At 37.8% G+C, this 22,644-nt stretch overlaps 1 protein-coding gene across 5 annotated transcripts in view; it reads left to right on the forward strand.

Annotated features, from left to right (window-relative positions):
* The window catches only part of ZZZ3 (zinc finger ZZ-type containing 3), a 118,178-nt gene that overhangs the window by 68,355 nt on the left and 27,179 nt on the right, over positions 1 to 22,644 (forward strand). The gene's annotated exons all lie outside the window — the stretch shown is intronic.

Here is a 22,644-nt window from a genome sequence, read left to right on the forward strand (position 1 = left end):
TCAATTATCAGTTGTTAATTGTTTTTACTTAATGGGGGATTTAAGAACTTTTTTTTATTGAAGATTAATTGCCTTACAGAATTTTGTTGTTTTCTGTCAAACCTCAACGTGAATCAACCATAGGTATACATATATCCCCTCTCTTTTGAACCTCCCTCCCATCTCCTGCCCCATCCCACCCCTCTGGATTGATTGGGGGATTTTAAAAAGAATATTAGATTCTCTTTTTAAATCAGGGTTATAGAATCCTATAACCTATATATAATCCTATAACCAAGTATATGTATAGAGAAACTATTGGCCTTAGCTGACATTGACTTTACAGTGAAAACAAATTGGGTTACTTTTAGCCAAATTGTGGTGATCCGTTACAATTAGACTGACCTATCATTCTTAAGAAGGAAATCAAAAGGTGTCTTAGGAATTGGAGTGGGTTTCCATTTCCTTCTCCAGAGGATCTTCCCAATCCTGGGGTCGAACCTGGGTTTCCTGCATGGTAGGCAGACGCTTTACCTTCTGAGCCACCAGGGAAGTCCATCTCAAGAATTAGAGACTTGTAAATCTTCTTCATGCTGGGAAACTGAAGCCAATAATATTAATGATAGTAAGCTGGGTGTTTAGAGAAAAACCAGCAATTTGGGGGAGAGGAATAATGATTTCTTCAAAGGCGGGGATAAGAAGCATGCCTGGCCAATTAATGAGAATTCTTTAAGAGAAAACTGTTAGTAAGGTAAATAGAACTCAGGAATGTATAATGGATGTAGACATTAAAAACCTTTGAGAGGACTTCATGTTGTAGTTATTTCCTTTTTAATATGTAATTAAAAATATTAATTTGAAGAGGCATTTGATGTACAGGAATTATGCAGTGGTTATATTAGGTAACGTGGCCATAAGGTAGTACTGGTAGTGATGTGCTGAGTCTTATGAAAAAAGTAAAAACAAATGGAACATCTTTCACTTTATATATGTATCAGTGCCTCACTTTACTGGACTCAGTCATCATGTGGAAAATGTTTTTGGAGTTAGCTTACAGAGCATCCTCAGTGGGAATTATTTTTGAAGGATATTTAATTTTTACTTGTTTTCTTAATCAAGTTTGGTATAGAAATACCACATGGAGAAATAAATATTCTTTGTGTCTGAAATGAAATTATAAGTAATGAACTGACCTTTCAGTTCCTCACTAACCTGAACCTGATGTGACTAATGAACTTGGCTCTGAAGAATTTCAGAAAAACTGTAGCCATTTTGTGTATGCTTCATTTAACACCATCTTCTTTCCTAGATTGTGAGTTTCTTTGAAGGTGGGACCAGGTTTGTTGTACATGATGTAGTTTCTCTGCAGTTATTTAATCATCACAATCTTTTCTTAAAGATTCATAATATTTTATGGAATCCACCCCCCCCCCACCCCCCCCAGTTCCTGTCTCATTTTTCTAATCATAGTAAAAACTTTTGGGAAGTCATACTATTTAAAGACCATCCTCTTTCTTCATTATATTCTATAGTTTTGCATCTGTTTAATTTTGAACAACCTTTCTGACTATCCTAAGTTCATTTACCGTGATGGTGATACTGCCATTTTTTTTTTTTTTTTTTTTGTTAGATAGAAAGAAGGCTTCCTTGAATTATTTGGTCTGCTGATCATCAGCTGTGAAAGCAAAAAGAGAGAAGAGGGAGCAACGGGGGCTACACCGTTGTGGAGACTGATGGCTGTGGATGCCTCTAGTATTGGCGCCATGCTGTACAGTTATTCCTGCTGCCCCATTCATTAAAGCTTCTCTGAAGAATGAATGTTTTTACATTTGCTTGCTTCTATAATATTACAAGTGGATTATAACATCTGTCCCCTTGGCCATGATTAGATTCTGAAGCTATGATTTATAGTTTTTTGTTTGTTTGTTTTTGGTTTTTTTTTTTACTTTTTGGCTACACCCCCACAGCATGTGGTATCTTAGCTCTCTGACAAGGGATTGAACCCACACCCTCTGTAGTGGAAGTGCACAGTCTTAACCACTGGACCGCCAAGGAAGTCCCCGAAGTCCCTAGTTATTGATATTAAAGTAGATAAATACAAATATTGTGAGGAATTTGAAACTAACATAAGCTAGCTAGGCACACCCTGGACTCTCCTGTTTTGTTTTGTTTTTTTCTCCTATTTTTATTACTCTTTGTTGTCAACACTACTCACATTTGACTTTTACATCCAGTGATCCTTGTTGTTTTTGCTTCTTTGCTACTTTAAGATAAAGATACAGTATTCAGTAAATTATTTAATAAATGACTAGAGTAGATCTAAGATTCAACATGATGAGAGTCATTAGCATAATATTGCTAATCATCCATTTGATTAAACCTGCTTTTATTTTTCTCTTGAGGGACATAAAAATTCTTTGTTTATTATTGATATTATGACCTACTGGATAAAGAGATTTATTTTGACAGTTTACAGTTGATGTAATGATAATGGTTTTAAGAGTCTGTTTTGTCCTTCTCAATTTATAAATGTAAAAACCTAGACCAGAAAAGGTGAATCATATTCAAGATTACAAAAATGAGTGACAGAATTGTGACTTGTTCCATGTTTCCTGACTCTTGGGGCAGGCATTTTCTACTCTTAATTTCTTATAAAAGTTTAAAATTATTACCGTCATTATTGTTTTTGGTCTGCATAATGGTCCTGAAGGTTTGCTAGTAAAATTTTATCACCCTAATGAAGAAATTATAAAATTCTCCAAAATTTTTTAAATGGACTTTATTTTTTAGTACAGTTTTAGATTTACAGAAATTTAAGAAGTACAGAGAATTTGTATGTCCTGCACTATTTCCTCTGTTAATATCTTACAGTAGTGTTTTTGTTATAATTTATAATTTGATAGCTTTTTATTGAGTGCATGCTCAGTTGTGTCTGACTGTTTGCGACACCACAGGCTGTAGCCCGCCCGGCTCTGTGTCCGTGGGATTTTCCCAGCAAGAATACTGGAGTGGGCTGCCATTTCCTCCTCCAGGGGATCTTCCCTGACGCAGAGATTGAACCTGCGTCTCCTGTATCTCCTGAGTTGGCAGGTGGATTCTATACCACTGAGCCACATGGGAATCTGACTAGTATACCACATTTTTTTTTTAGTATTCATGTCTCTCTTGGTTGTAGCAGTTTCTCAGACTAGTCTTGTTGATGACTTGGGCAATTTTGAAGGAGGCTGGTTAGTTTTAACCTATAGTGAGTGCTTCTGTATTGTGATTTGTCTGATATTTTTTCTGATGATTAGACTGGGGTTGTGGGTTTGGAGGAGGGGGACCAAGAAGTAAAATGCCATTTTTATCATGTCATATCAAGGAATATAGGGTTAATGTGACTTATTACTGTTGATGTTGACCTTGATCAATTGGCTGAGGTGGTGTTTATCAGGTTTTTTCTTGTAAAGTTGCTCTTCTATCCCTACTCTCCATGTTATATTGTCTGGAAAGAAATCTGCACAGCCCATGCTTAAAAAGAGGGCAGCATATCTATGTAAATTATTTTAAATTCTTCTGTATGGGAGATTTTTTTTTCTCTTTCACTTTTTTAATCAGTCATTTACTTGTACCAGTATGGACTCATAAATATTTATTTTTATGCCATGGAGTATAATTTTGAAATACATCATTTTATTGCTTGACTTGTTTTAACTTTGGCCATTGGGAACCTTTCTTGGCTCCTATGTCCCATTAAGGTGATGTGTTTTTGTTGTTTGATTTTTGAGCACTTTCTTACTTTATGGCACTTCAAAATACTCGATACTCAACTTGTATACTTTCAGCCCCAGTCCTAGAATCAGCCTTCTCTGTAAGGAACCTCGGTTCCCTTTATTGGCAAATGGTATTAGAAACCAGTATTTGGGTGCTATGAGTGCTCATTGATACTAGAGTTGCTATTGCTATTATTTAGTTGTCAGAGCAGATAGAGCATGAAAAATAATTGTGTATACTATCCTATGTATCTATATATGTATCTATAAATCTGTATGTAATCATCTTTATACGAAACTAAACATGAATTCATATTTTGACTCTGCCTTTAATTCAAAACAGGCATCCTTTGTTTTATTGAGCTTGTCAGATATTGCTGTTTGGTTTTCAGGTGCAGTGCTGTTGCATACTTCAGACTACATATAACTTTTACAAAACACTGGGAAAGCAGAAAAATCTGTCTGTCTTGTGATATTTACTTTATTGCAGTGGTCTGGAACTGAACCCCAAATCCCTGATGTTTGCTGCTTGTATAGTACCACATGGATCATGTTAGCCGCTTTCCCTTCCTTTTTGTAAATGCCCAGCAGTGACAAACCTGACTCTCCGTTTAGCATCCACTTAGTTTTTTGGTTGCATTGTAGTATCAGAATTGTTAACTCATATCTCCATGGGAAATAATCAACTAAACTGTAGTTCTTACCTATAAGTCCTTTTTCTTTTACAAATCATTTCCAAAATTACTTTGGCCAGGACCTTAGTCTTCTGCTTCCTTCAGTGAGGTTACTCAAACATTTGTGATTAGATCCTTTTGTCATATTTTGCATTCCTGACCTAAATTTTTTTTTAAAATTTCCATATGTTAAGGCTCATCCTTTTTTTTTAAGGTTCATTCTTTGTATTGTAAAATTCTGTGGCTTTTAACAGATGCATGTTGTCATGTATTCACCAGTACAGTGTCATACAGAATAGTTTTATGGCCCCAAAATTCTCCTGTGCTTCACCTATTCCACCCTCCTTCCCTATCATGGAACTTCTAGGTAACTTCTAGTGTTTTTTTTTTTTTTAATTTATATTTTATTGAAGTATAGTTGAAATATTAGGTTGGTGCAAGTGTAATTATGGTTTTGGACTGTGAATTTTGAATCATAACTAGGCTCAAGCACATCTTTATTGATCAAAACATTGCAGTCACCACATTTTTGCCAATGAGAAATAATCAGTTTGTGTATTCCTGTAGCATAAAAATCCATGCCTCAGGATTCGAAGAACTCTTGGAATGTATTTTTCTGCCTTCTGCTGGTTGTGGAAGTGTTTTCCCTGCAAAAGTTCTTGAGATGCTTGAAGAAGTGGTAGTTGTTGGCAAGAGGTCAGGTGAATATGGCAGATAAGGCAACACTTTGTAGCCCAGTTCGTTCAACTTCCTAAGTGTTGGTTGTGCGACATGTGGTCGGGTGTTGTGGTGGAGAGTTGGGCTGTCTCTGTTGACCAATGCTGGCTACAGGCATTGCAGTTTTTGGTGCATCTCATTAATTTGCTGAGCATACTTCTCAGATATAATGGTTTTGCTGAGACTTAAAAGCTGTAGTGGATCAGACCAGCAGCAGACCACCAAACAGTGACCATGACCTTTTTTTTGGATGTAAGTTTGACTTTGGAAAGTGCTTTGGAGCTGCTTCTTGGTCCAGTCTCTGAGCTGGTATTGTTGGTTGTCATTTAAAATCCACTTTTTGTCACACATCCCAATCCTATTGAGAAATCAAAAGGACAATTTTTTTTTCATTCATTTTTATTAGTTGGAGGCTAATTACAGTATTGTAGTGGGTTTTGTCATACATTGACATGAATCAGCCATGGACTTACATGTGTTCCCCATCCTGATCCCCCTTCCCACCTCCCTCTCTACCCGATCCCTCTGGGTCCTCCCAGTGCACCAGGCCCGAGCACTTGTCTCATGCATCCAACCTGGGCTGGTGATCTGTTTCTCTATAGGTAATATACATGTTTCAATGCTGTTCTCTCGAAACATCCCAAAAAGGACAGTTTTTTTGATTTGTGGTTAACTCATGAGGCACTCAGTTACTGAGTTTTTTCACCTTTCCAATTTGCTTCAAATGCTGAATAACCATAGAAAAGTTGAGGTTAAGTTCTTTGGCAACTTCTCATGTAGTTGTAAGAGGATCAGGTTCGGTAATGGCTCTCAGTTGGTCATTGTCAGTTTCTGAAGGTTGGTCACTAAACTCCTCATCTTCAAAGCTCTTGTCTCCCTTGCAAAACTTCTTGAACCACCACTGCACTGTGTGTTGGTTAGCAGTTCCTGGGCCAGTGTGTTGTTGATGTTATTATGAGTTGTCTCTGCTGCTTTATGACCCATTTTGAGCTCAAATAAGAAAATTGTTCGAATTTGCTTTTTGTCTAACATAATTTCCCTAGTCTAAAGTAAAAAATAAACACCGAGTAATGTCATTACCAAAAAAATAAAGTGAGAAATGCACATTAAAATGACGTATAACATAACCACATTTATTTATAATGTATTCTAATACCAAATGGCATATTTCAACAGCACAAAAGCCACAGTTACTTATGCACCAGCCTAGTACACTGTTGTGTCAATTCCTGGTGTACAGCGAAGTGTTGACTGAATTATACACACACACACACATGCATTCTTTTCCATAGTTTTTTTCATTATGGTTTGTCACAGGATATTAAATATAATTCCCTGGGCTATACAGTAAGACCTTGTTATTTATCCATGCTATATATACCAGTTTGCATCTGGTAATCCAAACTCCTACTCCTACCCTTTCCTGCCTCACTCCCACTTGGCAACCACCAGTCTATTTGCTATGTTCCTGACTTTCTGTTTCATAGATAGGTTCATTTGTGTCATAGTTTAGATGCCACATATAAGTGATATCATATGTTATTTGTCTTTATCATTCTGAATTATTCACTTAGTATGATAATCTCTAGTTGTATCTATGTTGCTGCAAATGGCATTATTTTGGGTTTTTTAATGGTTGAGTAATATTTCATTGTATGTATACACCACATCTTTATCCATTCATCTGTTGATGAACAGTTAGGTTTTCATGTCTTGGCTCTTGTGATTATTGCTATGAACATAAGGGGTGCGTATATCTTTTGAATCTTTAGTTTTGTCTGAATATCTGACCAGGAGTGAGATTGCTGGATCATAGTGTCACATTCTTTTAGTTTTCTAAAACTAAAAGGAACCTCCATGTAGTTTTCCATAGTGCCTGCACCAATCTTTTCCACCAACTGTGTAGGAAGGTTCCCTTTTCTCCATACCTTCTCCAGTGTAGACTTTTTTTTTAACCTTTTATATTGGAGTGTAGCTGATTAACAGTGATGTGATAGTTTTAGGTAGACAGCAAAGGGACTCCGCCATATATATGCAAGTATCCATTCTCTCCCAAACTCGTCTCCTGTCCAAGCTGCCACGTAAGATTGAGCAGAGTTCCCTATGCTATATGGTAGGTTCTCTTGGTTATCCATTTTAAATCTAGCAGAGTGTACATGTCATTCCCAAATTCCCTAATTATATCTTTTTTTATAATTTTCTGGTAGAGCTTGCTATGTATTTTTAGAAGGGTGTCATGCAGACTATAATCAGAGTCAGCGCTGCAGATTTAACTGCTGCTTTTGTATTTGTTCAGTTGTGGTATTTCGTCTTAAAAGCTCTTTGAAAATTTTAATATGTTAAAAGTGCATTGTAACGTGTAAAGGTCGTAGATAAGTTTTTAAAATTTTAGTGTGACTTAAGTATAGAAGTAAGCCATTGAGTATATAGGCTGTACCTTCTTTGGTATATCAGGAATAGCACTCTTGGCATATGTTTATGTGGAGTCAGAAAGTATGGCAAGAAATGGGGGAGGTCAGGAGGAAAGAGAAGGGTTCTTGGCTGGGAGTCCGTTTTATTCTAATGAACAATTTTATGTCATTTCCTCCTTTTAAAAGTTTCTTTGCACTATTTTCTCTTGCTCATATTTGAAGAACAGTGCTATAGATGAACCACTGTGGCTCCTTAATCTCTACCCACCCATACATATACTAAGAAAAAATAATAACAGACAAGTGCTTCCCTGGTGGTCCATTGGTTAAGACTTTGAGCTCCTAATGCAGGGGACATGGATTCGATCCCTGGTCAGGGAACTAGGATCCTGCATACTGCATGGGGTGGCCAAAAAATAAACTTAAAAAAAAATTACAGCTTAGACGCAGGATTTAAATTTTTAAAAAATACCCACCCACCCACCCCCCCCCCCCAGCACCCCCCTCCCCCCCAAGAGGAAGTAGGAGGAATAGCAGTGGTGAGTTAAGGAATTTTCTTTCTCTTGATTCAAATGATATCAAGGTATTTATTGCATTATTTAAGACCTGGTCTTCACACTTGTAAGTATAATTCAGCCAAATCAAGTGAAAATAAACATCTATTTAAGAGAACTATCAGTTACACTCAAGAGATCTAAGCATTATTCCTGCATACTGTTATAAGGGATTATGTAATTTAGACCAGTAAGTTAACAGCAGCTAGATGATGTTTTAATCATTTATTGATGAAGGTAAAATGTACCAACTATAACCCAAAGAAGTGATGAAAGTAAAGATTGTCAGAAACATTAAATACTTTATATAAGGGCGCACTCTGAAAATACTGATTTTCTTGGCATGGATAATTTTCTTTTTTCCCTTAGCTAAGAAAAATAAATGGTATTTCTGTTTTTAATATACAGGCTAATATTTTCTAACAAGATTATATTTTTGCCTTTAGGATTTTTTTCAATCAGAGCCATGTAGGTGAAAAATTTTCCATCTTAAAAAATATTCCATCTTAAAAAATATTGTGTGTGTGTATAATTTAAATAGAGAAGGGAGCTGAGCTATAAGGACAGATATTCTTTAATTTTTTTTTTTAAGCAGAAACAGCATAAGCATAAGAATGTGTCGAAGCTTAAAGCTAACACTTATTGTTGTTTATTTGCTAAATCCTGTCTGGCTCTTTGTGAACTCATGGACTATAGTCTGTGACCCTCTTGGACTTTAGCCCGCCAGGCTCCTCTGTCCATAGCATTTCCCAGGCAAGAATACTGGAATCATTTTCTTCTCCAGGGGAACAGGGACCCAGGGATCTATCCAGTCTCCTGCATTGGTAGGCAGGTTATTTACCTTTGAGCCACCAGGGAAGCCTGAGGGCTGATACTATCAAATGCTTGTTAAAAGTTTTTGATGTGGTAAGCCTCAATTGAAGCATATTTGCATTCAAAAGCAAACAGCAAGGTCAGAGATCCAGGGAATGGCTGTAGAACATAAGGGACTGGTGAATTGTCTGTTCTCCTATAGTTTACTAGAAATACTACTTCTAGTACATGCCTAAATTTGCTTTCTTGATATGTAAAGACTTAATTGAGCTCAGAAATAATTTTAAAAAATAAATTGGTGTATAGTTGATTTATAATGTTGGGTTAGTTTCAGGTGTACAGCAAAATGAATTAGCTATATACTCATATATCTACTCTCTTAAAATTCTTCATATAGGCCATTAGAGTATTGAGCAGAATTTCCTATGCTGTACACCAAGTCCCTATTAGTTGTCTCTGTTGTATATAGTAGTATATATATGTCAGTCCCAGTCTCCTGCTTTTCCCCTCCCTCCCATCTCCTGGTAACTGTAAGTTTGTTTTCTACATCTGTAACTCTACTTCTGTTTTGAAAATAAGTTCATTTGTACCCTTTTATTATTTATTTGGCTGCACCAAGTCTTAGTGGCATTTGGGATCTAGTTTCCTGACTAGGGGTTGAACCCTGGCCCCCTGCATTATAAGCTCAGAGTCTTATCTAGTGGACCAACAGAGAAGACCCCCCCTTTTTTTTTTTTAATGATTCCACATTTATATAAGGGATATCATATGATAGTTGTCTTTCTGTATCTGACTTACTTCACTTAGTATGACAGTCTCTAGTCCATAAATAACTTCTATAAATGTATTGCAGTTATACATTGTCCTTGCTGCTTAATTGTTAAGTTATTTTCGGTTCAGTCGCTCAGTCGTGTCCAACTCTTTGCGACCCCATGAACTGCAGGATGCCAGGCCTCCCTGTCTATCACCAATGCCCGGAGTCCACCCAAACCCATGTCCATTGAGTCGGTGATGCCATCCAGCCATCTCATCCTCTGCCGTCCCCTTCTCCTCCTGCTCTCAATCTTTCCCAGCATCAGGGTCTTTTCCAATGAGTCAGCTCTTTGCATCAGGTGGCCAAAGTATTGGAGTTTCAGCTTCAACATCAATCCTTCCAATGAATACCCAGGACTGATCTCCTGTAGGATGGACTGGTTGAATCTCCTTGCAGTCCAAGGGACTCTCAAGAGTCTTCTCCAACACCACAGTTCAAAAGCATCAATTCTCCAGCCCTCAGCTTTCTTTATAGTCCAAATCTCACATCCATACATGACCACTGGAAAAACCATAACCTTGACTAGACAGACCTTTGTTAGCAAAGTAATGTCTCTGCTTTTTAATATGCTGTCTAGGTTGGTCATAACTTTCCTTCCAAGGAGTAAGCGTCTTAATTTCATGGCAGCAATCACCATCTGTGGTGATTTTGGAGCCCAGAAAAATAAAGTCAGCCACTGTTTCTACTGTTTCCCCATCTATTTGCCATGAAGTGATGGGACTGGATGCCATGATCTTAGTTTTCTGAATGTTGAGCTTTAAGCCAACTTTTTCACTCTTTTCTTTCACTTTCATCAGGATGCTCTTTAGATCTTCTTCACTTTCTGCCATAAGGGTGATGTCATCTGCATATCTGAGGTTATTGATATTTCTCCCGGCAATCTTGATTCCAGCTTGTGCTTCCTCCAGTCCAGCGTTTCTCATGATGTACTCTGCATATAAGTTAAGTAAGCATGGTGACAATATACAGCCTTGACGTACTCCTTTTCCTGTTTGAACCAGTCTGTTGTTTCATGTCCAGTTCTAACTGTTGCTTCCTGACCTGCATACAGGTTTCTCAAGAGGCAGGTCAGATAGTCTGGTATGCCCATCTCTTTCAGAATTTTCCAGAGTTTATTGTGATCCACACAGTCAAAGGCTTTGACATAGTCAATAAAGCAGAAATAGATGTTTTTCTGGAACTCTCTTGCTTTTTCGATGATCCAACGGATGTTGGCAATTTGATCTCTGGTTCCTCTTCCTTTTCTAAAACCAGCTTGAACATCTGGAAGTTCATGGTTCACGTATTGCTTATTTTATTCATCTCAATTATGAATAGTGATTTCTTTTTTAATATTGATAATTCTTAATGAATCTTTATTTTTAGGGTTGATGCAGTTCTCAAATAGCACTGCACACTAGAATTACTTAAGATATTTAAAAAAATATGTGAATGCCTAGCCTTGCTGTAGGGATTCTGATTTAGTCTGTGGAATCTCAGAAATTTCCTGCCCTGCACCCCCCACGTTCCCCACTACCTCCTTTTAAAAAAAGCTCTTCAAATGATTCTTATAATCAACCAGATTTGGAAATCATTGCTATACACAGAGTAGTTTTAGAACCCATCTAAAAATTCTAATACTAATTTTTTTTTTGGCCACCTGTGACTTCCAAGGTCTTTTTTTTTATTGACCTGAGATCGAACCTGAGCCCATGACTGTGAAAATGCTGAGTCCTCACCACCGGACCGCTAGGGGATTCCCAGCTAATTTTTTTTTTTTTTTTTAATGATTGAACTCAAAAAAGAGAAATTTCCGGACTTCCCTGGTGGCTCAGTGGTTAAGAATCTGCCTGTCAATGCAGAGGACATGGTTCAATCCCTGGTCCAGTAAGATCCCACATGCCAAGGGGCAGCTAAGCCCAACAACTACTGAGCCTGTGGTGCTGCAACTCCTGAAACCCATGCACCTAGCGCTCGTGGTCTATGACAGGGAAGCCACCATAATGAGAAGCCAGTGCACTGCAATGAAGAGTGGCCCCTGCTTGCCACAACTAGAGAATGCCCGTGTGTAGCAACAAAGACCCAGTGCAGCCATAAATAAATAAAATTAAAACAAATTTCAGATTGGATTTTTAATTCAAACATTTCATTAAAAATTAAAAATTTATTTTTAGGGGAAAAGTTTTTAAACTTACAGCATGTATTTTCCTTTTTTCTTTTTCTTTTTTGATCCTTAAAAGTGAGGGTTAATCTGTAATTTGGCATCTATCAAGATGTTTTCTGATACTTACTAAACATAACTATTATAAACTATGGGCTTCCCTGGTGGTTCAGATGGTAAAGAATTTGCCTGCAATGTGGGAGACCTAGTTCGATCCCTGGGTTGGGAAGATCCCCTGAAGGAGGGAACAGCTACCCGCTCTAGTAGAATTGCCTGGAGAATTCCATGGACAGAGGAGCCTGGCAGGTTACAGTCCCCAGGGTCGCAAAGAGTCAGACGTGACTTTCACTTTCATTATAATCTACAATGATAGTAAAAGATTCTTACATTGTTATTAAGCCGTTAGATGACAGGCAGCATAGAATTATAAAAGTGAAAGTTGCTCAGTCATGTCCAACTCTGGGACCCCACAGTCTGTAGCATGCCACACTCCTCTGCCCATGGAATTCTCCAGGCAAGAATGCTGGAGTGGGTTGCCATGCCCTTCTCCAGGCATCTTCCCAACCCAGGGATCAAACCCAGGTCTCCCACATTGCAGGCAAACTCTGTACCGTTTGAGCTACTCAGGAATATGCCTAGAATTCTAAAGGGCCAGTGTAAATAAAATGTGAGAAGTGGTTTTGTGGTATTATTTTGCATTCTGATCATATTTTTATTTGGCCATATAGTTTGAAGAGTAATGTGTGTAAGTGATCAGACACAGTTTCCTTCTGACTTCAGTTGTGTTAATATTCATTTACTGAAAATGGATACATCCTTGAGAACATCTTCCATCATTTTTTTTTTTAATTCTAGGAAACAATTGAAATCTTTTCAGTTTTCTAGAAGACTTCAGGTAATATGCAGTACCATTTGAATAACCACAACAAAAATGAAAACTCAAATTATGTGGATTTGTTATGATAAAAATAGACATTATTCTTATAAATATGATTTTCTAATGTCTTAAAGGACTTCAGTGGTGGCTCAGTGGTGGCTCAGTTGTAAAGAATCTGTCGGCTAATGCAGGAGACATGGGTTCTATCCCCGGGTCAGGAACGTCCCCTGGAGAAGGAAATAGCAACCCACTCCAGTATTCTTGCCTGGGAAATCTCATGGACAGAGGAACCTGGCAGTCCATGGATTCACAAAAAGAGTTGGACATGACTTAGCTACTAAAGGACAAAAACAGCAGATATCTTAATAACCAGCTGGAACTTGAATTGGTAGGCTCCTTAAGAAATAGATGGTTCTAGTTTTAAGAAGTTATTATTCCTTGTTTTATGGACATAGTAATTTTTATCTGCCATGTTCAGAGTCCCAGGTTTAGCTAGTTAATTTAAAACTATCTTAAAGATGGGGTGGAAAAACTCACAGGAGCTTGTTAATTATGCTTGTAAATCATGTAAAAATAAATGACTGTGTATGATATATATTAATTTTGATGTATTAAATATTCTCAGTTAAGTGTAGATGGAATCCCAGTTGGTCACTGGCATTGTGATTTAGGGCTCATAATTTTTCATTGCTGGAATGATTACCTTTGCTTAAAATTGGTGCTTCAGAATTACAGATCCTTTTTGTCCCAGTCGAGTGTTTGATTAACAATGTTATGTTAGTTTCAGATGTACAGCAAAGTAATTCAGTTATACATGTATCTGTTCTTTTTCAAGTTCTACTCCTGTTTAGGTTATTAAAGAGTATTGAACAGAGTTCCGTGTGCTATACAGCAGGTCCTTGTTGGTTACCTGTTTTAAATATAAGCATGTACATATCAATATACATTGTCTAACTAGAGATTCTGTTCAGGTTTTCTGCCTGTTATTTGATTGGGTGGTTCGCTTCGTTTTGACTGTATTGGGTCTTCTGTTCTCCTGCCCATCTGCCCTAGATCAGGAAGTTCATTCTCTAAATCTGTGAGTCTCTTTCTATTTTGTAAATAAATGTTCATTTGTATCTTTTTTGTAGATTCTGCATATAAGCAATAGTATATAATATTTGTCTTTCTCTGACTTTGTTCACTTAGTATGATAATTTCCAGGTCCATCAATGTTGCTGCAAATGGGATTACTTCATTCTTTTTAATGGCTGAGTAATATTCCATTATGTATATGTACCGCTTTTTCCTTATCCATTCGTCAGTAGACATTTAGATTGCTTCCATATATTGGCTATTGTAAATAGTACTTCAGTGAACATTGGGGTGCATGTATCTTTTTGAATTAGAGTTTTCTCCTGGTATATGCCCAAGGGTGAAATTGCTGGGTCAAATGGTAGCTCTCTTTTTAGTTTTTGAAGTAACCTCCATACTGATCTCCATAGTGGCTATACCAAAATTTATATTTGCATCAGCAGTGTAGGATAGTTCCCTTTTCTCCACACCCTCTCTAGCATTTATTGTTTGTAGATTTTTTGTTTGTTTTATTATGGCCATTCTGGCTGGTGTGAGGTGATATATAATTGTAGTATTGATTTGTGTTTCTCTGATAATTAGTTGTGTTGAGCATCTTTTCATGAGCCTGTTGGCCATCTGTATACCTTTTTTGGAGAAGCGTCTGTTTAAGTCTTCTGCTCATTTTTTGATCGGGTTGTTTGTTTAGTTTTGACTGTGCTGGGTCTTCATTGCTGCATGGGCTTTTCTTTAGTTGTGGCAACAGGAGCTACACTCTGGATGTAGTGCTTGGGATTCTCAGTGCAGTGGCTTCACTTATTGCAGAGGTCAGGCTCGAGGGCCCGCAGACATTAGTAGCTGGGGCACATGGGCTTATAGTTGCGGCTCCCAGTCTCTAGAGTACAGGCTCAGGAGTTGTGGTACATCGGCTTAGTTGCTTGCAGCATGTGGGATATTCTGAATCAGGGATCAAACCCATGTCTCCTGCATTGACAGGTGGATTCTTTACCACTGAGCCACCAGGAAAACCCCTGGTTGTTTTTGTTGTTGTTGTTGTTGTTGAGCCACATAAATTGTTGGTAAATTTTGTAGATTAATCCTTGTCAGTTGCATTGTTTCCAAATATTTTATCTTATGCTGTTGGTTGTCTTCTCATCTTGTTTATGGTTTTCTTTGCTGTGGAGAAACTTTTGAGTTTAATTAGATCCCACTTGTTTATTTTTATTTGTCCATTACTATGGGAGATGGTTTGAAAAATTGTTCTGATTTATGTCAAAGAATGGTCCGCCTATGTTTTCCTCAAAGAGCTTTATAGTATCCAGTGTTAGGTTTAGGTCATGAATCCATTTTGGGTTTATTTTTTGTGTATGGTGTTAAAGATTGTTAACATTCTTTAAACATTTTTTAAAGAATGTTAATTTTTTTTTTTTTTAATTTATTTTATTCATGGGTGTGCTGGGTCTTTGTTGCTTGTCACGGACTTTCTCCAGTTGCATTGAGTGGGGGCCACTGTTCATTGTGGTGTGAAGGTTTCTCGTTGCGGTGGCTTCTCTTGTTGCAGAGCACAGGCTCTAGAGCACATGGGGTCAGTAAGTGTGATGCATGGACTTAGTTGCCCTGCAGCATGTGGAATACTCAAGAGACCAGGAATCCAACTCATGTCCTCCGCATTGGCAGGCGGATTCTCAACCGCTGGACCATTAGGGAAATCCCTAAGCAGTGTTCTGATTTCTTTCATTTACATGTAGCAGTCCAGTTTTCCCACACCATTTACTGAAGAGACTGTCTTTTCTTCAATGTATGGTCTTCCCTCCTGTGTCATATATTAATTGACCATAGGTGTGTGGGATTATTCCTGGACTTTCTGTCCTGTTCTGTTGATCTGTATTTCTGTTTTTTTGCCTGTATGATACTGTTTTTATGATTGTCGTTTTAGAGACTGAAGTTGGGGAGTCTGATTCTTCTCGCTTTGTTTTTCTTTCTCAAGATTGCTTTGGCTTTTCAGGGTCTTTTATGTCTACATACAAATATTAAGATTTCTCTGTTCTAGTTCTGTGAAAAGCACCATTAACACCATTAATAGTTTGAGAAGAATTGCTTTGCATCTGTGGATGGCCTTGAGTAATATAGTCATTTTAACTGTTGATTCTTCCAGTCCAAGAACTTGGTATATATTTCCATAAGTTTGTGTCAGCGTTGATTTGTTTCATCAGTGTCTTGTAGTTTTCAGAGTACAGTAAGTCCCCTACATACAGACGAGTTCCCTTCAACAGAGTTAGCATATGTTCCCAACTAACACAGTTGGCTGTATAGTACAGTATAAGAATGAGGGACCTTGGCCTTCCCGGGTGGCACAGTGGATAAGAATCCACTGGCCAGTGCAGAGGACATGGGTTCGATCCCTGGTCCAGGAAGATTCTACATGCTGTAGAGCAACCAAGCCCGTGTGCCACAACTACTGAAATCTGTGTGCTCCAGGGCCCACAACAGAAACACTAACCCTTGCTTTCGACAACTAGAGAAAACCCTCACACACCAGTGAAGACCCAGCACAACCATGAATGAATAAAATTATAAAAAGGAAACAATGAGAGACCACTTACCATCTTTTCATTTTGCTCCACTCAGTTATTTTCACCTTTTTTTTTTCTATTGTAATTTCTTGTTACTTCTTAGTATTAACAGGTACAGCACTGGTGCTTTTAAACTTGCTTTCAGACAACCTGGACTTGAAATAGATACTGTACTAATGTACCGTATACAGTACTATACAGTAAAGTACAGAAAAACATAATCACTTGTAGAGGATGCACACACGTGACAATGTATGCTAGACATGTGAATTGAACATTCAAATGCTATTCACATCTTTGAAAGTTTGCAACTTGAAGGTTTGTATGTAGGGAACTTACTGTGCAGGTCTTTTGTCTCATTGGGCTTCCCTTGTGGCTCAGCTGTTGAATCCACCTGCAGTGCAGGAGACCTGGGTTCGATTGCTGGGTTGGGAAGACCTCCTGGAGAATTCTGTTGGACTGTATAGTCCTTGGGGTTGCAAAGAGTCAGACACAACTGAGTGACTTTCACTTTCACTTCATCTCATTAGGTAGGTTTATTCCTAGCTTTTTTATTCTTTTTTTTATGTGATGGTAAATGGGATTATTTCTCTTTTGAAAATGTATTTATTTATTGGCTGCACTGGATGATTGTTACTGTTTGTGGGCTTTCTCTAGTTGCAGCAAGTAGGGGCTACTCTTTAGTTGTGGGGTGCAGGCTTTTTTCTCATTGTGGTTGCTTCATTTATTGGGTAGCACAGGCTCTAGGGTGTTCATGCTTAGTTGCTAGTGGGATCGATTGGTTTGGCAGGTGGATTCTTAACCACTGGACCACCTAGGAAGTCCTGGGATTTTTTCTTTAGTTTGTTTTCATGATCTTTTGTTTGGTAGTGTATAGAAATGCAACAGTGTATTAATTTTATATCCTGCAACTGGACTGAATTCACTGATGAGCTCTAGTAGTTTTTGTATAGCATCTTTATGGCTTTCTGTATGCAGTATCATATCCTCTACAGGGACAGTTTTAATTCTTTTCCAATTTGGACTTTTAAAATTTCTTTTTCCCTTCTGATTGCAATGGCTAGGGCTTCCAAAATTATTTTGAATAAAAAGTGATGAGAGCGGGCACCCTTGTCTTATTCCTGAGCTTAGAGGAAATACTTCCAACTTTTCACCACTGAGTAAGATATTAGCTGTACATTTGTCATATGTGGCCTTTATTATGTTGAGGTATGTTCCTTCTATGCCATTTTTTGGGGAGAGTTTTTTAAAAAATCTTAAATGGGTTTTGAATTTTGTCAGAAGTGTTTTCTGTATATTGAGATGATCATGTGGTTTTTATTCTTCAATTTGTTGATACGGTATATTGCAATGATTGATTCACAGGTGTGGATTCTTCAAAGTTAATTTTATCAGTCAGTGAACATGCATTCTGTTGAGTGCTTCCTGTAAGCCTGGCATAGTCTTAGATACCATATATGTAAAGGATGGGTGAGAGTTGGTCTGTTTCCTGGAGGAGTTTGTAGAGACATTTTTATTTATCTAATGTATTCATTAAAATTTTTTATTGGAGTATAGTTAATTGGCAGTGTTGTTTTCACTTCAGGTGTATAGCAGAGTGATTTAGTTATACATATATATATGTAAGCATCTCTCTCTCTCTCTCTCTCTCTCTCTCTCTCTCTCTCTCTGAAAGATTCTTTTCCTATATAGACCATTACAGAGTATTGAGTAGAGTTCCCTGTGCTATACAGTAGACCCTTATTAGTTATCCTTTATATATATGTGTGTGTGTGTGTGTGTGTGTATATATATATCTATATAGATATATACAGTAGTTCTGGGAGACACTTTAAAAATTTTATTTTAATTGGAGGATAATTGCTTTACAGTGTTGTATTTGGTTGCTGCCATACAACAACATGAATCAGCCATAAGTATACATTATGTCCCCTCCCTCTTGAAACTCTCTCACACCCTACCCATCCCACCCTCTAGGTTGTTACAGAGCACCTTGTTAAGCTGCCTGTGTTGTACAGTGGCTTCCCACTATCTGTTTACGTATGGTAATGTATATGTTTATGTATATGTATATGTTTCTCTTAATTCGTCCCACTTTCTCCTTCTCCCCCTGTGTCCAGAAGTCTATTCTATGTGTCTGCATCTTTATTCCTAATCTGCAAATAGGTTCATCAGTACTATTTTTCTAGATTATATGTGTGTGTGTGTGTGTGTGTGTGTGTGTGTGTATGCATTATTATACAATATTTGTTTTTCTCTTTTTTACTTCACTCTGTATAACAGGCTCTGGGTTCATTCACCTCGCTAGAACTGACTCAGGTTTGTTCCTTTTTATGGCTTAGTAATAGTCCATTTTGATATGTGTATCATAACTTCTTTATCCATTCATCTATTAATGGAAATCTAGGTTGCCACTGTGTCCTAGCTAATGTAAATAGAGCTGCAGGGAACATTGAGGTATATATTTCTTTTTCAGTTATGGTTTTCCCAGGGTAAATGCCCAGGATTGGAATTGCTAGGTCATGGGGTAGTTTTATTCATCGTTTTTTAAGAAATCTCCATACTGGCTGCATCAACTTACATTCCCATCAACTGTGCAAGAGGGTTCCCTTTTCTCCATATCCTCTTCAGCATTTATTGTTTGTAGATTTTTTTGATGATGGCCATTCTAAGTGGTGTGAGATGGTATTTCCTTGTAGATTTGACTTGCATTTTGCTTATAATCAGCAATGTCAAACATGTTTTCATGAGCCACTTGGCCATCTTTATGTCTCCTTTGGATATATGGCTATTTAGGCCTCCTGCCCGTATTTTGATTGGGTTGTTTGTTTTTCTTATACTGAGCTGCATGAGCTACGTCCAATACGTGCATATTTTGGAAGTGAATCCTTTGTGTCAGTTGTTTCATTTGCTGTTATTTTCTCCCATTCTGAGGGTTGTCTTTTCATCTTGTGTATGAGTTTCTTTGCTATGCAAAAGCTTTTAAGTTTAATTAGGTCCCTTTTGTGTATTTTTGCTTTTGTTTCCATTATTCTAGGAAGTGGATCATAAAGGATCTTGCTGCAATTTATGTCATAGAGTGTTCTGCCTGTGTTTTCCTCTGAAGAGTTTTATAGTTTCTGGTCTTTACATCTTTAACCCATTTCGAGTTTATTTTTGTATATGGTGTTAGGAAGGGTTCTAATTTCGTTCTTTTACACTTAGCTGTCCAGTTTTCCCAGAACCACTTATTGAAGAAGGTATCTTTTCTCCATTGTATATTCTTGCTGCCTTTGTCAAAGATAAGATATCCAAAGGTGTGTGGGTTTATCTCTGGGCTTTTTATCTTGTTTCTCTGGTTTGCATTTCTGTTTTTATACCAGTACCATACTGTCTTGATGACTGTAGTCTTATAGTATAGTCTAAAGTCAGGAAGGTTGATTCCTCCAACTGCATTCTTCTTTCTAAAGGTTGCTTTGTCTATTTGGAGTCTTTTTTTGTTTCCATACAAATTGTGAAAGTTTTTGCTCTAGTTCTGTGAAAAATGCCATTGACAATTTGATCAGGATGGCATTGACTCTGCAGATTGCTTTGGGTAGTATAGTCATTTTCAGGGTATTGATTCCTCCAATCCAGGAACATGGTATATCTCAGGGAGACACATTTCAAGCCACTATGCATTTCCATCCCAATTATACTTTAGTGACACAGTTCTTACGTCTGCAATGTCTCAATTACTTAATATCTCAGGAATTTTTATGAAACTGTTACTTTGTCACAGTACTTGAGATGTGATTCCAGTGTATTTGTATATGGCTTACCTTTTGTTTTCCTCCCCCAATAACTGGTCCTGAATAGATTGAGTGATGATAATTGGCATATAAATACATAGAAGAATGCAAAAAGTTTCTTGCTCCTTTAGCAACTCTACATTTTCTATATTTGCTGTGATCTCTCCTTGCTTCCTTTTCTTATCTGGCTTGGATTCCCTGATCTTTAACTGCATAGTTTTCTTGCCAACATTTTCCCTCCCCTCTTCCATTGCCTTTCCTTTGTTCCTACTGAAGAAAAGTCACATACTTCTGCATACTGGTACCTCTGTAAGTTTGTGGTTTCCAGTTACAGTTGAGGGCCTCTCAGGTGCCATGTACCTTCCATGTGTCCCTCAATCCACCTATGACCTGGTTTTCTATTTCATAGGTTTTCTCAGTCAACATCTTGTCACATACTTACTGCATCTGTATCCATCTTTCATTAGTGAGTGGATAGTGTCCTTGTTATGCTCGTGGGAATCAGAGAGGTTCAGCTGAGTTCAAGTCCACTACTTGAAGTAGTTGGGCAAGTAGTTGCCTAAGCAACTTGCAAGTTACTTAGCCCCCTTTTTGTTTCCTCACCTACAAGAAGAGAGTACTAATACATATAGGGCTGTCAGTGGTTGTAAAGGGATAATGTAATATCTTCAGTTCAGTTCAGTTCGCTCAGTCGTGTCCGACTCTTTGCAACCCCGTGGACTGCAGTACACCAGGCCTCCCTGTTCATCACCCACTCTGGGAATTTACTTAAACTCATGTCCTTCAAGTCAGTGATGCCCTCCAGCCATCTCACCTTCTGTCGTCCCCTTTTCCTCCTGCCTTCAGTCTTTCCCAGCATCAGGGTCTTTTCCAATGAGTCAGCTCTTTGCATCAGGTGGCCAAAGTATTGGAGTTTCAGCTTCAACATCAGTCCTTCCAATGGATATTCAGGACTGATTTTCTTTAGGATGGACTAGTTGAATCTCCTTGCAGTCCAAGGGACTCTCAAGAGTCTTCTCCAACACCACAGTTCAAAAGCGTCAGTTCTTCAGTGCTCACCTTTCTTCACAGTCCAACTCTTACATCCATACATGACTACTGGAAAAGCCATAGCCTTGACTAGATGGACCTTTGTTCGCAACATAACATCTCTGCTTTTTAATATGCTGTCTAGGTTGGTCATAACTTTCCTTCCAAAGAGTAAGCATCTTTTAATTTCATGGCTGCAGTTACCATCTGCAGTAATTTTGAAGCCCAAAAATAAAGTCAGCCACTGTTTCTACTGTTTCCCCATCTATTTCCCATGAAGTGATGGGACCGGATGCCATGATCATAGTTTGCTGAATGTTGAACTTGAAGCCAGCTTTTTCACTCTCCTCTTTCACTTTCATCAAGAGGCTTTTTATTTCCTCTTCACTCTCTGCCATAAGGGTGATGTCATCTGCATATCTGAGGTTGTTGATATTTCTCCCAACAATCTTGACTCCAGTTTGTGCTTCATCCAGCCCAGTGTTTCTCATGATGTGCTCTGCATACAAGTTAAATAAGCATGGTGACAGCCTTGATGTACTCCTTTTCCTATTTGGAACCAGTCTGTTGTTCCACGTCCAGTTCTAACTGTTGCTTCCTGACCTGCATACAGGTTTCTCAAGAGGCAGGTCAGGTGGTCTGGTATTCCCATCTCTTTCAGAATTTCCCAGAGTTTATTGTTATCCACACAATCAAAGGCTTTGGCATAGTCAGTAAAGCAGAAATAGATGTTTTTCTGGAACTCTCTTGCTTTTTTGATGATCCAGCGGATGTTGGCAATTTGATCTCTGGTTACTTTGCCTTTTCTAAAACTATCTTGAACATCTGGAAGTTCATGGTTCATGTGTTGTTGAAACCTGAATTAGAAGAAGTACTGAATTTTTAGTAGAAACTGATGGTGATGGTGAGGAGGAAGAACAGTACTTTTTCACTTAAAATGAGTGATTGAAGGCATTTCTTTTTCCCATCTGCATTTAAACATACTTAGGTCTTTCTTGATTTGAAAATTATCTTTTCATTTCTCTACCTTTCAACTGCTTTCTCTCCTTCACAGCTAAATTTCTTGAGAAAATTTATTCTGTTTTCTACTTTGTTTGGTTCAGCATTCACTCAGTCCTAAAGTATTGAAGTCTAGCTTCAACCTCCCATCACACAAGTGAAGTGACTTACTAATGATTTCCTTGTATGAAATCCAGTGGACATGTCTCAGCCTTTTTTACCTTACCTTTTTTTTTAAATTAGAAGTTGACTTAACCTACCCTCCTTCTTGAAACTTTTTTTTAAAATAGTTTTGTACAGACAGTCACCACCAGTGCTATAAAACCTATCTTATACATCTCTCAAATTACCTACTTACCTTTATCTCTATTCCCATTACCTTTCCCCTGGTTTATTACCACTAAAGCTCATTACATTGGTCTTCCTCTAGAGTCTTCTTTCACTTTAATCCATTCTCCTTGTTCTTATGTGAATGGTATTTGTAAACTG

Source organism: Muntiacus reevesi, chromosome 1 (assembly GCF_963930625.1).
Source record: "Muntiacus reevesi chromosome 1, mMunRee1.1, whole genome shotgun sequence".
In the NCBI taxonomy this organism is placed as follows: domain Eukaryota; kingdom Metazoa; phylum Chordata; class Mammalia; order Artiodactyla; family Cervidae; genus Muntiacus; species Muntiacus reevesi.